A 16140-nucleotide genomic window follows, 5' to 3' on the forward strand; every position below is an offset into this window, starting at 1 on the left:
ACAATGTCTTAGCCAGTTTCCACCTCAGAGCGAGGTTTTGAACCTCAAACCTAATGACTGAAAAAGAGACTAGGTCACCAGGAGAAAGAGCCCTGCCAAGCCCCATCAACTGTACATGACTGCAATTCCCAAGTCTTATCTCAAAGGGACCTTCAGGTATTTACTAAGGTAACTGTACACCAAGCAAAGAGGGATACCTAACATTTCAAGAACTGTTGGACACCCGTCTGAGATGATATGATACCCTGAGACCTGAAGTATATTATGGCCCATCTGTTATAGTGGGGTATATGAGGGTAGATAATAAACGGGGTTCTGGCCCAGCCATAGTTCCCAGTGGGCCATTTGCAGACTCACCCAACGGTAGTTTCTGGAGTCCCCAAATGTATAATGGTTATATTTGCTGCTTGGCACCGTCCCATATACTAGGTCCTTGGCCTGTGATGTAGGAGCTGTAAAGGCCAAGTGGATATCTCAGAAACTGCTCCACCTATACTCCTTGCTAGGATAGTAAATAAATCACAATATCCCATGGCAGGAGAATAGCAGAAATTAGCATCACCCTTAAATACTAAAAGATGCAAGAGTGACAGCTGTCATCTTTTTTCTGTTTAATACATGTCTTGTCCACACACACACACACACACACAAAAAGCAAAACCAAAGGCAACAAATATTGAAGAATAAAGTGAATTACTGTAAACTCAAGAAAATAGTAGTCCCAATTATTGCTGTGGAGCCAGATGCAGTATATTTGCTAGAATAAATCTGCATGACCTTAGGAACTTGGTAAGTGGCCATCGATTTGATCTGGTGAATGTTTTCTTTTGTATCTTTGTCAGAAGAAAGGAACAGATAACAGAATATACTTACAGTTTTGCTCGAGGGCTATGAAAGCTATTCTTTCCTCTGTCATAACATAGTTAGAAGAAATCCAGGGTATCTGAATATCATACGGCTCCAGTATTATACAAATGATATTATTCTAATTGGACTGAATGAGCAAGAAGTGGCCAGCATGATTAAAGTCTTGGTAAGCCACAGGTACTCCAGAAAGTACAAAATAAATCCTAGGGAGATTCTGAGGCCCACCAGGTTAATAGTAATTTTGGTGGTTTCTGTGTGCTAGGACATTCTCTCCAAAGTAAAGGACAAACTATTGCATCCTGTGCCTCCCACCATGAAGAATGAAACAGTGGCAGGTAGGCCCAGAGGTAGCGTATTAAACACCTGAGGATATAGATAGTGCCTGAAAGGCTGGCAGTTATGAGTGGATCCCTGAGCAGGAAAGGGCTCTGCAGCAATTCCAGGCTGCAGTACAAGCAACCCTGCTGGCTGGGCTGTGGTCATATGATGTAGAAAACCCTGTGGTGTTAGAGATATTAGTGGTGGGAAAGGTCATATTGACTTTATGACAAGCCCTAGTGGGAGAATATCATGCAGACCTCTAGGGTTCTGGAGCAAGGCCATTGCATCTGTAGTCGAGATTTATGGCCTTTGAGAAACATCTCCTGGTGTGCTGTTGGGACCTGGGGCTAGTAGCTGGGGCTAGTTTATCCCACTAATCTTTCTCTTTTAAGCTTCCCTTTCACCAAGAGAAAGAAGATGCTCCTAGAACCTGTAAGAAGTGAATCCAAGTGCTAGAAAGGGTGGATTATGGTTAATGTATGATGTACTGCCTAGATCTCCTTTCAGAAAAAAAGGACTTATTATTTTCCTGGCTGTTGGGTGTGATGTCAGAGGATAGTAGTCAACTATCAGCATTTTGGTGGGCTATTCTCAGTAGAAGAAAGCTATCTTAGCCAAGTTGCACCTCTTTCCAGGTGTGCCTATATCCAATGGCTGAACAGTCTCAGGATATAAAGCCTCAGCTCCTTCATCCAAATTTGAGACATCTCTGGAAAACCAGATGAGTTCCAGAGCTATATCTGGGGTGGGCTGAGGTCTGGGGCTTACAAACTAGTTCAGCTACATTCTCCTGCTTCTTCTCCATATGTTTTGATCCTAAGAGCACTCTCTGATAAATATCCTGCCGATTTCCATTGCAGAGTCGGCTTCTCAGGGAACCCAGCCTGTGAGACTGTGAGACACATTGCTTATCCTTCTTTGGCTGACAAATAATAAGCCAAGGACACAAGTGACTGTTTTTCATTGGTTTCAATAGGAAAGAAAGAGATACTCAATAATCAGGCTGCAATTCCCTCCTTTCTATCTCTTTTTTTCTTCTTTCTTAAACTATAAGTTTCTAATCCTTTTGCCCTTGAATCAAATTTACATATCTTATCTGAAATTTGTAAGTAGACGAACCTCTCAGACATAAATATTTTCATTTATTTTTTAAAATAATTTTCATCCTCATGACTCTGTCTCTCACATATATATATATATTTAATGTATTTCTATGTTTAAAGTATCAGAGGCTGATAAAGACAGTTCCCCCCAAATTTCTCAGTTAATTCTGAGTTAACCTGAGGAAGTCATAGTTTTTCATAAATAAAATTGAAATTTTTATACATAAATGTTGTGAGAAATGTGATTACTTTCCCCTTCTGTGAGTTTTAGAGTGATAATATTTAGGGTATTCATCTAATTATAGATAATATCTAGGAAAAATAATAAAACTAAATATAATGCATGGTTTGTGATTCAAGTCATTGGTCTAAGAATACTTGTTTTTTTCTATCCTTCCAAAGTCACATTAAAATACTTAAAATAATATTTTCAAGAGAAAAAAGAATATCATTGGGAATCCATGAAGATAATTCAGAGACATTTCAGGAGCTAGGTAGAGACTGGCAGAGAAATTGGTGCAGATGAAATACCAAAGCACAGTTTTCAAGTTGTGCGCTACGCAATTCTAGGGGTCTCCATTCACAAAGACTTGTGCCCTGTTCATCCTGCACAACATGCAGAGAGGCCCTGGAGACAAAAACCCAAGATACCTGTGAGTACTAGTTTTCCCCAGTGATTCCTAAAGGAGTGCTAAATTAAAGCCAACAAAACCTAAGAACAGAAGTGGGCCTTGGGGTCATCAGAAAAATTCATTATATAATTGATAAAAAAAATAGCTGAGTGAGTAACTCCCTCCTTTCTCGCACAGGAAAAAGGGAGTGACTGACACTAACTATTTTGCCCTCTGGGTAAAATCCTGATGCAAACTAGAGAAAGTCTGTAATCTGTCTGGGGAGGGTTTAAGGTCCTAGGAGAGAGGCACACTGGAGCTTTGGGCAAGTCCTGACTGTCACAGCAGATAAGGTGTGGGAAACTAAAAAATCCAATCTGCCCTTGATGGAAATAACTTATCCTGCTCCATCTCCAGAGTCAAGCCCTAGTTTTGGCAAGTGCATAGGTCTTCAGGCTCCCTGCCTACATTAATCAATTTAGTCATTCTATTAATTATAAATGAGCAATCATGACTAAGCAGACAGTTTAAGACAATCAACATCCTGAGTGACAGTAAAAATAAAACTGCCCAGGAAACAAGTTATTAAAAGAAAAAAGGTAATTAAAATATATAATTAATAATTTCATAGATTTTCAAATGGTACTGCATTTTTTCAAATAAACCAGGATGACATGATAAAGAAAAGAAAATCAAAGGAAAATGTAAAGTTCTTGAAGGGTTTTGCTTTCAAAAACAAAGAGAGCGAATTTTCTGATTAATAAAATAACTGAAGACCAAATAAGTGATCTGAATTAAAGAAGTTTCTTAGAATATACAATAAAAAGATAAAGTGCAGAAATATACAAGAAAAGTTACAATATGTGGAGGATAGACTCAAAAGATATAGAAAATAGAGTGTAGAAAATAGGGTTAACAGAAGAGAGAAAACATTTAAGAACTAACAGAAAATTTTCTAAACTGAAGAACAGTATAAATATTTAAGTTGGAAAGGACCCATGGAATTAGTGGAAAAATTACAAAGAAACCCACACCTTGATAAATCCTGAAAGATTCAAGAGAGAGAAAGTGGGAGAGTAAAAAAAACATATTTCAAGAAATAAAAATCACATTTACCTCAGACTTTTCATCAGCAATACTGAATAAAGATAATTGAGTAATACTTTCAAATTCTAAGCCTACAGTTCTATACCTAGCCAAATTATTAATCAAGTGTGAGAAGAAAATAAAACTTGGGGACATTCAGGAACTCAGAAAACTTCTAATAGTCAGTTCATTTTAACACCTCTTACTGAGGTGGCCTATAATTCCCATTGGTATGTGTCTTCCCTACTACAAGTAATAAAACCAACTTGTTCAGCAGCAGGTGTGTTCTTGGTGATCCAAGAAGTATTACATAGGATAGAAAAAAAGACATTTGAAATTACCCAGAAGAAATGAAGGACACTGAAAAGGAAATAAAAGAGAAGCCGTGAGGCTTGCCTTTTGGAATCGCCAGTTACACACCATTTTATTGTTCCTTTTATGGTCTAAATATTTTATTTGGTTGTACAGTAAATACGTGTATTTAGATGTGGGTATAACAAATGTTATTTATTGGTTTTCACCCTTGAGAAGAAACCTAGAAATAAAGGGGAGTGTATTTAACTATAGTGATGTAACTCAGCATACTAGACAATATTATTAATCTTGATGTTGGAAAAATTATGATTTAGCCAACAGAAATTGAGATATGGAATGGAGAAAAATAAGATCTAGGAAAAGATCAGTGGGTTAATTAATTTCCTTACCTTTCATAAAGTAGAATCCGTAGATATTGTTAAAAGTAAAAAGATATTGTTAAAAGAAATAAAAGCTTAAGAATACAGTTAAAAGTTAAAATTACTACATGAAAAACTAAAAATAAATCAGTAAAACAATGTCTAATTTGTGGCAGGGGAATGGAAGATGGTATAAATGCAGTGAATTCTCATCCTTTATTTAAGGGAGTAAATAGATACTCTTTAATGTTGACAAACCAAAAAGCAGAGGTATAGCACAGGATTTAAAGTTGTAATATTAAACTCAGTATGACTAACGCAATAAAATTTTTAGCAGTGATTGCAACAGCAGAATGGAAATGAGGCCATGGGAAAAGGAAAATTTTATTCTATATTTCATAGCTTTCTGTATGCATTCTGACTATGTGTGTCTATTACTTGTATAATTTAAATAAATAATGGTACACTCATAACACATTTTGCACTAGATAAAAAGTGGTTTATAAAATATTAAGTAAAAAAGCAAGTTTCAGAAAAGTATGTGTAACATGACCTCATATATGTAAATATATATAAAGTACATATTGCCAATAATAATAATAATGTACATGTAGCAAATGCATATATTGCATTATATCTTACAATATACACACATTAACAATGGCCATTTCTTGGAGAATGGGTGGCTTGAGCTGAAATAATGGTTGTGGAGAGAAATGACCGGATTTGATAGATGCTTTGAAAATTTATGGCTGAGTGATTGGATGTGAAGAATAAGAGAACAGCAAGGAATAAAAGAAAACTGCTAGCATTCTGGCTTGAGCACTGGATTGATAGTGGTTCCAATAGTTAAAGAGAAAAACATTGAGAGAATATTAGGGGTGTTTGCTTATCTATTAGTTCATTTGTTTTTTTAGAGTATGGGATGAGCAATAATCAACTTGATATTGAACAAATTAAATTCTAGTGTGTATATAGTACATCTAATTGGGCTTTCTCAGTAGGCAACTCGATATACAAGTTTAAAGTGTAGAAGAGAAATTTGGCCTCCTAATACAGAGGGATACTTGTTAGCCCATAGGGGCTTAGAAGGGGTACTTGAAAACATGGAGTGACTAATAAACAACAGAAATTTACTTCTCACACTTCTGCAGGCTGGGAAGTTTACGATCAGGATGTTGGCAGATTTGGTGTCAGGTGAGAGCCTGCTTCCTGACTCATAGACATGCAATTCCTGAGGCGCCCAAACATTTGAGGTTCCAAGAGTATTAGATGCAGGTAGGTCATGCAATCTAGAAGTGAGGAGGGAAAATATTTAGATCCCTCCTTTCCTAGTGTATTGGTCAGAGTTGAATCAGAGAAGCAGAGTTTGATAGAGGAATTTGATCTCACACAATGTGGAAGCTGGCTAAGCAGTCTCAGTAAGATTACTGCCCTTGTTTCTGATGCTGGAGCTTGAAACACACAAGTCACAGATGGTCTGGAAGAGAAGACAGTTGTAAGCGGGGAGCCCAAGGACCGGCTGGCACCTCTCAGCACCCGCTAGCTGTAACTCTATGAGGACAGAAGCTGGTAACCTTTGTCATGGAGCTAAACACACCTCCGACAGAAACACTGAAAGAGGATCGGGGAAGATGAGGCAGTTGTAGGCTTGGCTGCTCACTCGTCCCAAGGTGAGCCATCAGCTAAGTGACAATACGCATGAGCAACAAAAGCACCTCCCTCGACCTGAGCATAAAGACAAAAATGGTTGCTGCTTCACTCTTGCCTTCCAAATCTTCCAAAAAGATTTCTTTTCCGCCCTGACCAGAAACACGCAGAGAATTTTGGGAAATGTAGTTCCACTGGTGCATTTAGAAGCTATGAAATCTAGTGATATTTTAAAAGATGTAAAACTAGTCATTAGTACCTTCTCACGTTCTGTTACCTACTTCTTTTCCAACTCTCAGCCCACAAGATCCCTAGGAGTCCTCACCAGGCAGCACCTATCAATGCTTGAGCTAATCGATCAGCCTGCAACCATCTGACCCAGTCCCACATCAAACTCAATTTGCCAGTGCACCTAATCTCAGCAGGCTTCAGGAAGTAACACAGTACGCCACACAGCGCTCCACGAATGCCTGCTGAGCGCTGGATAAACGAATGGATCTATGTTGAGTTAAATCTCATTAAAACATGAAACACAGATAACAATGCAGAAGGCAAGGTGGATGGCAAAAACAGCAGCAGAGAAAGTCTCTGGGGCTTGACATCCGTCTTTGAATTTTGGCTCCATCACCCTGGTTTTGGTAAATTACTTAACTTTTTTCTGAGCTTTTGCTTGCCCATATCTTAAATTTGATTAATAGTATCATAGCTCACAGGGTGATTGTAAGAATAAAATATCTATCAAAATGCTTCTTACTTAGCGGTCACTCAACAGGTATTAGACACTTCTGCTAATTTTTGAAACCCGACAAGAGGCTTTTGACCTTTGACTGAATATTATGCTAAGTGGAAAATTCCGTTAGCTCAGGAAGAATTTTTGGCAGTGGGTCACCAAGTAGGCATATCAGCACAGTCTAGGAGTATGAAACTCTACTTCCCCTAAAACATCTTTTTTTCCCTTTTTTTTTTTTTTTTTTTTTGCTTTCTCACCTTTTCATATATCCCTCTGCTTCTGAATCCACAGGCTTCCTAATTAGGTAGCAAATTTTTAGCTTTTCCTTAAGAGCTACCACAGTATGAAGGGAGTGGGGAAAGGGCAGGTGACAGTGAGAGAAAATCAGTGGTGTTGAGAGGCAGCAGGAAAAATTACAGACAGTTTTATCTATGGGTCAGTATTAAGTCATGAACTGCTAGTAAAAATTTAGTATGAGCTCCATAAGGATTATCAGTAGGCTCCAATCTGCAAACATACTGTGACATGACACTGTCAAAATTGCTGCCTGGTATAGTCTCTTTACTAGTAACATTGTAGGAATAAAGAAGAAAATGGACTGAGCACAACTATGCACTTGGAAACCAGCTGAAAGATTCTTATTCAGATAAAGACCCCTTTGTCAGCATCTTACCTGTAGTATTGACATGCCATTCTGCTTTTCAGCCATATTTCACAAGAAGTTTGTCATATCATTTGGTGACCATTTGTTCTAACTTCCCTGACATCATAAAACAGTCATAGTCTGTGATTTACCCCCACTAGTTACTTATTCACTTACCTTCTTATTGCTCTATTTTGCTACTGTTTTGCTTTCTGCTCCATTTCCTACTAGCATAGAAGCTTCCTATGTGTTAAAGTAGCAGATATTGGAGGTATGGGAAAATGTTAAGATTCTCAAATTTTGACCTGATTTATGCAAGTTTTTCAATAATAATTACCTGTTTGTTCTTTATCATGAAAGCTTTCAGACACTTTATGAATCTCTACCTATACCACCACCATCAGGCACCCAGAGTTACAAAGATGAATCATGAAAACAGAGTAAGCAATTATTAGACTAGCTCATTCACTATTACTGCGGTCTAGCTTGCTACACGGAATTTATGATTAAAAACATCATTCAGATTTCACTAATTATGAGATATTTCGTTCGAGTTATAATTCTACAATGTCAAGGATATAATTTCCATCTGGTAGATCATTTAGGTTAAGTAATCAGAATTTAGACCCAAAGGAATTGCTCCTCAGGGAAATGTACACAAGTCCATTGTTAAGTACCAACAAAATGTCCTTAATGCAAGGCTCCACTCCTGCAGGTTAAAAAGTAAGAGTCCTAGGGTAAGCTGGGATGAAGTGAGAGAGTGGCATGGACTTATATATACTAACAAATGTAAAATAGATAGCTAGTGGGAAGCAGCCACATAGCACAGGGAGATCAGCTCGGTGCTTTGTGACCACCTAGAGGGGTGGGATAGGGAGGGTGGGAGCGAGACGCAAGAGGGAGGAGATATGGGGATATATGTATTTGTATAGCTGATTCACTTTGCTATAAAGCAGAAACTAACACACCATTGTTAAGCAATTATACTCCAATAAAGATGTTAAAAATAAAAGAGTCCTATTTTAATATCCTTTTAGCAAAGTCTTTGTCACACCTGAGTTTTTCTTTTTAAAATGCTGCTATGGAATTGCTGCCTTTCACATCAGAAGCCAACACTAATGATGGCCAATGCTCCGCACATGTGCAGCCAGGCCTGAAAAGATCCAAGTGTGACTGACGTTCCTTTCCACATGCTCACACGTAAACCTTGGCTCTCTTAGGACTCTTCCCGATAGACTCTGTGCCCATAATGCCAGAGCATCCATATTTCTCTCAAAGAGAGAGAGAGGGCTTCCCTGGTGGCGCAGTGGTTGAGAATCTGCCTGCTAATGCAGGGGACACGGGTTCGAGCCCTGGTCTGGGAAGATCCCACATGCCACGGAGCAGCTGGGCCCGTGAGCCACAGCTGCTGAGCCTGCGCGTCTGGAGCCTGTGCCCCGCAACGGGAGGGGCCGCGATAGTGAAAGGCCCGCGCACCGCGATGAAGAGTGGCCCCCACTTGCCGTAACCAGAGAAAGCCCTCGCACGAACCGAAGACCCAACACAGCCAAAAATAAATAAATAAATAAATAAAGTAGCTATAAAAAATTTAAAAAAAAAAAGAGAGAGAGAGAGAGAGAGAGATGGAGAGACATTGAAAGAGAGACAGAGAGAAAGAAAGAGAGAACACCAGATGTTTGGTATCTTGTAGCTTTGACTCACTGTGTGTCATGTTGACTCAGTGCTGTGAGACTGGCTGCGTTCCAGGCATTGGGCTGTGGGACTCCTGTCTTGCCCTGGAATTTTGAAAATGATCCCAGGTAAGGCTGATGAAACATCTGTGCAAGCGTGGTGTGTTATCTGTAGCAAGTCCAAATCTGGCATGTGTTTTTAAAACAAGGTCTGCAAGTTGCTTTGTGAAAAGGTAATATTTGAAAGTCAGTGACATTTGAAAACACTTTAAAAATGGGAAATGTGTTATAAACATAAGCATCTATTAAAAGTGGGGGAGAGGATGTTTATAAAAAGTCTTTCTGGAAACAAAAATGTTCCGAAATACTTAGAGACTCCCAATTGAACAGAAGAAAACAGACTTGTTACCTGATAACATCTAACAAATGTTCCAGACTTGAAGGTAAAAATTTGACTTTGAGATAAGTTGCTGCAGAGCTAAGGGCCTCATTGAATTCCCTGGCTTTGGAGTTGACTGCAAATGATTGTTATGTTTCCCTAACTCAAAAGCAGGTCAGATCCCAGTATGCTTTGCTCCATTTAAATTCTAGCCATGTGGATATGAGAAAAACACAGAATTGGCATCTTCTTTTTCTGAAGGTTCATTTATCTGCACACTGTTGTCTACTCATATTACAAAGCAAAATTTAGTTTATGCAAATTACAAACAAACTATATTTCAGCCATCTCCATCAGCCAATGTATATTACTAATCACCTGCCATGAACACGCAAAGTGCATTTAGCAATATCACAATCTTTCTGACGTCTTATCATTCTAATGGATTTCAAAGGACTTTGTAGAAATACTAAAATAAAAAGCTAATATATTCACATGCATGTTTATATATATACATAGTTTTATACATTTATACATACATAAACACATATATACACATACACACAATTACTGTTTTTAAAATGGAATCATATTCAAACTTTACACTCCATTTTTTTCCCAAATATGTAACATACATGGATACATATATCCATGATATGGACCATCCATATGAGTTCGTAGTCTTTTCCATTGCTGTGTATTGGTCCATAGTCTCCATGTGACATGAGTATTGTATTAGATATCTTCTGCTTGACTGCCCAGATCCTCTCTCCACCCATCTCTACTCTGCACTCTGGGAGGCAGACTCTCATGGCTTCCCTTGCTCCTGGTTGGTTCTGATGGGGTTAACAAATAGGAAGCCTCGGCAAGAAGTTAAAGAAAAAGGCTGAGGGCAGGGTACTTATTTCCTGGCCCCCTCCATGCAAGTTTGCCTCAGCCTGGCTCTGTCCCTCAACTGAAGGCCACTTCTCCTCCCAAGGAGTTTTCCTCTACTCTACTTTCCTTCTGAGCTTTGGTCACAGATTCCTCTCCTTGGGTCCAGGGAGGGTAACAGCTCTATTCCTATTCAAACTGTGTTATTGAAATAGCTCCTGTGTATTCCCTACATACTGATCATACTTTTAAAATATCCATTTTGTGAATAAACTCAAATTCTCATGACTTATTTGTTTCCTTGGGAATCTGATAAAATTTTTTAATTGTTCTCTGGCTGATGAACATTTACTTTATTTTCAGTATTTTTGCTGAAATAAAAATCCTTCTTAAATAGTGATGCCCTTATTTCTGTAAGATCTTTGCCTAAAGCAACAATGCTCACTCAAAAGTTAAGTGAATTTTTAATGTTTATAGATATTTCCAGATAACTTTCTAAAAGAGTTGAAGCAATTCACACTTGCACTAGCAGTTTAATTATTTAATTTATTCATTGATTTTTAACAAGCATTTTAAATGCTTGCTATAAGCCAGACACTGTATAAAGGGCTTAACAAATATTAACTCATATAATCCAGTATATGAGGTTTCCCATTTTTGTATATGCTTACCATCACAGTATGTTATTAATCTTTTGCATTTTTTCCAGTCTAATGTGTGCAAAATGGTGTCTCATTATTAAATTTGCATTTACTTGGCTATTACTGAGGCTGAGTATCTATCTACCTACCTATCTATCTATCTATGCAGTCTAATTATATTTCCTCTTTAATGAATTGTCCATTTATATTCTTTGCCTTTCTATTGGATGTTTATATTAATGAGACAAATTAAATTGAGAGAATTTGGGTGAGTGATTGAGATCAACAAAATTTAATAGCCTTTAAAATAGATCATAATTCTCAAATTAAATAATTCTATAAACACAATGAGAAATCAGATGCTATTGAACTATACTAAGATATACTCTGCCCTTATCCATAGCCAGTACATATGCACTAGAGTATGATCAGAAGAAATGCTTGATATTTTAGTGACAGAATATGCAACTATTTTATAGGTTGAGAAATCAGGAAAATTTTCCTAAGAAGTCATTTATGAAGTAAAAGATTATGTTTTACATGTATCTAAAATGTGAAAATGTGACTATATCAAACTTGAAAAGATCTGGAAAAAAACTGGGAGTGAAAATCTTTACGTTTACAGATCAAGAAACTGAGTCTTCTAGTAATACATCTGACTAATGACATTCAAGTGGAAAGAATCTTAGATTAACAGAGAGTAGAAGATCTTAACTGTTTTGAGCCTTTGTTTCTCATCCCTAGAACTGGGAAAATATTATAGTATGAGGTCTTCTTGGCTGACAGCAGGGTTGGGAAGATCAAATGAGACAATGGGGGTTTAAGTGTTAGAAAATTCTAACCCGGCATTGTTTTATGGTAAAACGAAGTCTAGAATCCAGGTGTTCTAGCTCATTCTCTTTGTTCAGCACTGTGCTGCCTGATCCAGGAAGTTCTGCTCATAGGCATTTTGTAGATCCTGGACAACTTAGGCCCAGGCATGCCAAATACTTCTTCAGGTAGTCTGCAGTTCCCATGAACCTAAAAATCCTCCAATGTACAGATACCTAAATTTTTTCTTTACTCAGAGCTCAGCAACAGAGGTAATAGTCAAAACAAGCATCTAATATTTTTAGCTAAAAAGTGCCAGATGGGAAATAACTCCTTTCAAGAGGAAAATTCAAGTCTGAGTGTTCGCTCACACTCCAAACATATTGCTTCTTTCCACCATCACCCTGCTACCTCACAAAAAGCACTTAGATGATGACAATGCAAAAGTTCCAACCCTGCTAAGATAAGTTAGGCTACGCCAAAATGGATAATAGTAATGCAAGGCCACATAATGAACTGCATCTGATGATAGGCTCATAAGCTGTTCCCAATAATAAATGGTTTTTATTAATGAGAATTCAGGGAAATGCAATTATTTTCAAACTCCTAAACTACAAAGATGTCAGATTTTTGTTATATATGTAGTCTGATCTATGACTCTGATTCATTATTTTAAAATCTATGATATGCATTTTTTCTGCTGTAATTTCTGAGGACAGAAGTTTGCAGATAAAAAATCTGTATAGTTTAACTATACAGAGGAATGACCCTTTTAACTTCTGAAGATCAAAATGCATTTTAAGGTAAAATATTAACAGTAAATATATTCTACTCAGAGGTATGAAAGGTATTTCATTTACTATGTTTACCTAAAAGAACCTGTGTCAGTCCTTGTTCTGGGTAAAATGGAGTAAGAAATTTTCACTCTGTCTCTCCTACTGAAATGCAGCTAGAATCTCAATACAAAGCATGCAGAAGCCCTCTGAGGACTCTGAAAAATAATAAGAGCAGGTGGACTGGAGAAGGAAACCATAATTTGAAGTACCACTGAACTGGAGGGGAGTCTCCCATTTCATTTTCTTCTGGTGGTTCCCAGGCTGGACTCAAAGGAAATTTGAACCCTGTAACTACTCACTATGTGTGGACAGAAAGTGTGCCAAGGGGAGGCCTCCGTCCCTGATCTGAGGAGTGACAAAGGAAGCTCTGAGGGGTCACGAAGAGTGAAGGAAAGCCCCTATATTTTTGTTTCATCCATCCTCCCCTGTTCTAGCCCCAGGCATTCCCATGGATGTGGGAACAGCAATGAAATCAATATTTGAGCAGGCTCCAAAAACTCTAAAGGATGTGAACCCTTCTCTCTGTCCAGAGGAACTGTGGTCCCCAAAGTGTGAAGAGAATCTTTACCACTTTTTTTTCCTCTCTCCATCCTCTCAACACTTGGTCTCAAATGCAGTCACAATTATTAACAGTGTGCAACAGAGTGGGAGAAATAAAACCCTGGTTTTCCAGCTAGAGAGTAGGGAAGTGGGGATCCTGTGAGGTGAAAACTCACTGAGGTAGTAGAGAGGAAGACTAATACCCCACGTCAAGTGGAGTTATTCTAGGAATGTAATGTTCAAACATTAATTAAAGATTAGAGAATAAAAAGCAGATTAAAAAAAAAAAGCTTTCCACTTTTCAACATTGAGTATGATGTTGGCTGTAGGTTTATCATATCTGGCCTTTATTATATTTAGGTATGTGCCCTCTATGCCCATTTTGTTGAGAGTTTTTATCATAAATGGATGTGGAATTTTGTCAAAAGCTTTTTCTGCATCTATTGAGATGTTAATATGATTTTTGATCTTCAATTTGTTAATGTAATGTATCACCTTCATTGATTTGCAGATATTGAAACATTCTTGCATCCCTGGAATAAATCCCACTTGATCATGGTGAATGATCCTTTTACTGTATTATTGAATTCAGTTTGCTAATATTTTGTAGAGGATTTTTGCATCTATGCTCATCAGTGATATTGGCCTGCAATTTTCTATTTTGGGATCTCTTTGGTTTTAATATCAGGGTGATATTGATCTCCAGAATGAGTTCGGAAGTGTTCCTTCCTCTGAAATTTTTTTGGAATAGTTTGAGAGGATAGGTGTTAACTCTTCTTTAAATGTATTGTAGAATTTACCTGTGAAGCTATCTGGTCTTGAATTTATGTTTGTTGGGAGGTTTTTTTTTGGTTTTTTTTTTTTACTGGTTCAGTTTCATTACTGAAAATCAGTTTCTTCATATTTTCTATCTTTTCCTGGTTCAGTTTTGGGAGATTGTACATTTCTAGGAATTTATCCATTTCTTCTAGATTGTCCATTTTATTGGTATACAACTGTTTGTAGTGATGTCTTATGATCCTTTGTATTTCTGTGGTGTCAGTTTTAACTCTTCTTTTATTTCTGATTTTATTGGGGCCCTCTCTCTTTTTTCTTGTTGAGTCTGGCAAAACGTTTATCAATTTTGTTTATCTTTTCAAAAACCAGCTCTTAGTTCCATTGAGCTTTTCTGTAGCTTTTTAAGTCTCTACTTCATTTATTTCCACTCTGAATTTATTATTTTCTTCTACTAACTTTGGATTTTGTTTCTTCTTTTTCTAGTTCCTTATTTAAGTGTACGATTAGATTATCTGAGATTTTTCTTGTTTCCTGAGGTTGGCTTGTATCACCATAAACATTCTTCTTAGAATTGCTTTTGCTGTGTCCTATAGGTTTTGGATCACTATGTTTCCATTTTGATTTGTCTCCAGATATATTGTGATATCTTCAAGTGACCCATTGATTGTTTAGTAGCATATTGTTTAGCCTCCATGTGTTTGTGTTTTTTACAGTTTTTTTTTTCCTTGTGGTTGATTTCTAGTCTCATACCTTTGTGGTTGAAGAAGATGATTGATAGAGTTTCAATCTTCTTAGATTTATTGAGACTGGACTAGTATGTGAACCATACTGGAGAATGTCCCATGCACACTTGAAAAGAATGTGTATTCTGCTGCTTTTAGATGAAATGTCCTATATACACCTACTAAGTTCATCTGGTCTAATGTGTCATTCAAGGCCAGTATTTCCTTGTTGATTTTCTGTCTGGATAATCTGTCCGTTGATGTAAATGGGATGTTAAAAGTCCCCTACTATTATTGCATTACTGTCAATTTTCCCCTTTGTGTTTGTTAATATTTGTTTCATGTATTTAGGTGCTCCTATGTTGTGTGCATATATATTTACAATTATATCCTCTCATTGGATTAATCCTTTATCATATAATGTTCTTCTTTGTTTCCTATTACAGTCTTTGTTTTAAAGTCCATTTTGTCAAATATAAGTATTGCTACCTCAGATTTATTTTTGTTTCTATTTGCATGGAATATGTTTTTCCATCCCCTCACTTTCAGTCTGTGTGTGTCTTTAGATCTGAAGTGAGTCTCTTATATACAGCATATATATGGGTCTTGCTTTTTATCTATTCAGCTACTCTATGTCTTTTAACTGAAGCATTTAGTCTATTTACACTTAAAGTAATCATTGATAGAAATATACTGATTGTCCTTTAATTATTTGTTTTCTGGTTGTTTTTGTAGTTCTTTTTGTTCCATTCTTCTTCTTTTGCTCTATTCTCTTGTGATTTGATGAGTATCTTTAGTGTTATGTTTGGATTTCTTTCTCTTTTTTTCTGTTTCATTATAATTTTTTGGTTTGTGGTTACCATGAGGTTCATATATAGCAAAATATTTATTTTAAAAAATACGGAATGTTTCATGAATTTATGTCATCCTTACACAGGGTCCATGCTAATCTTCTCTGTATCATTCCAATTTTACTATTAGATATGTGCTGCCAAAGTGAGCACAGCATTGCATAATTTTAAACAATGAAAATCACAAAGCCAAAAGAAAAGAATGGAAGTTACATCACTCATTCTAAAATGTTGTAGACACCTCATGGTGTATCTTCTTCAATAACTGAAATCTCATATATCTTTCTATGGACTCAGATTTCTACAATACTGATTAAGGATTATGAAAACGAATTCTCTAATTCTCTATTAACATA

The 16140-nt window shown here is 37.0% G+C and overlaps 1 non-coding gene across 1 annotated transcript; it reads right to left on the reverse strand.

Annotated features, from left to right (window-relative positions):
- Window positions 1-15827: 15827 nt before the first annotated feature.
- LOC114238066 (U6 spliceosomal RNA) lies at window positions 15828-15937 on the reverse strand. Its single transcript, XR_003623494.1, has one exon. It is a non-coding gene; the product is annotated as a U6 spliceosomal RNA (small nuclear RNA).
- Between the last annotated feature and the right edge of the window lie 203 nt (window positions 15938-16140).

The sequence above is a fragment of the Balaenoptera acutorostrata genome, chromosome 8, assembly GCF_949987535.1.
Source record: "Balaenoptera acutorostrata chromosome 8, mBalAcu1.1, whole genome shotgun sequence".
Classification (NCBI taxonomy): Eukaryota; Metazoa; Chordata; class Mammalia; order Artiodactyla; family Balaenopteridae; genus Balaenoptera; species Balaenoptera acutorostrata.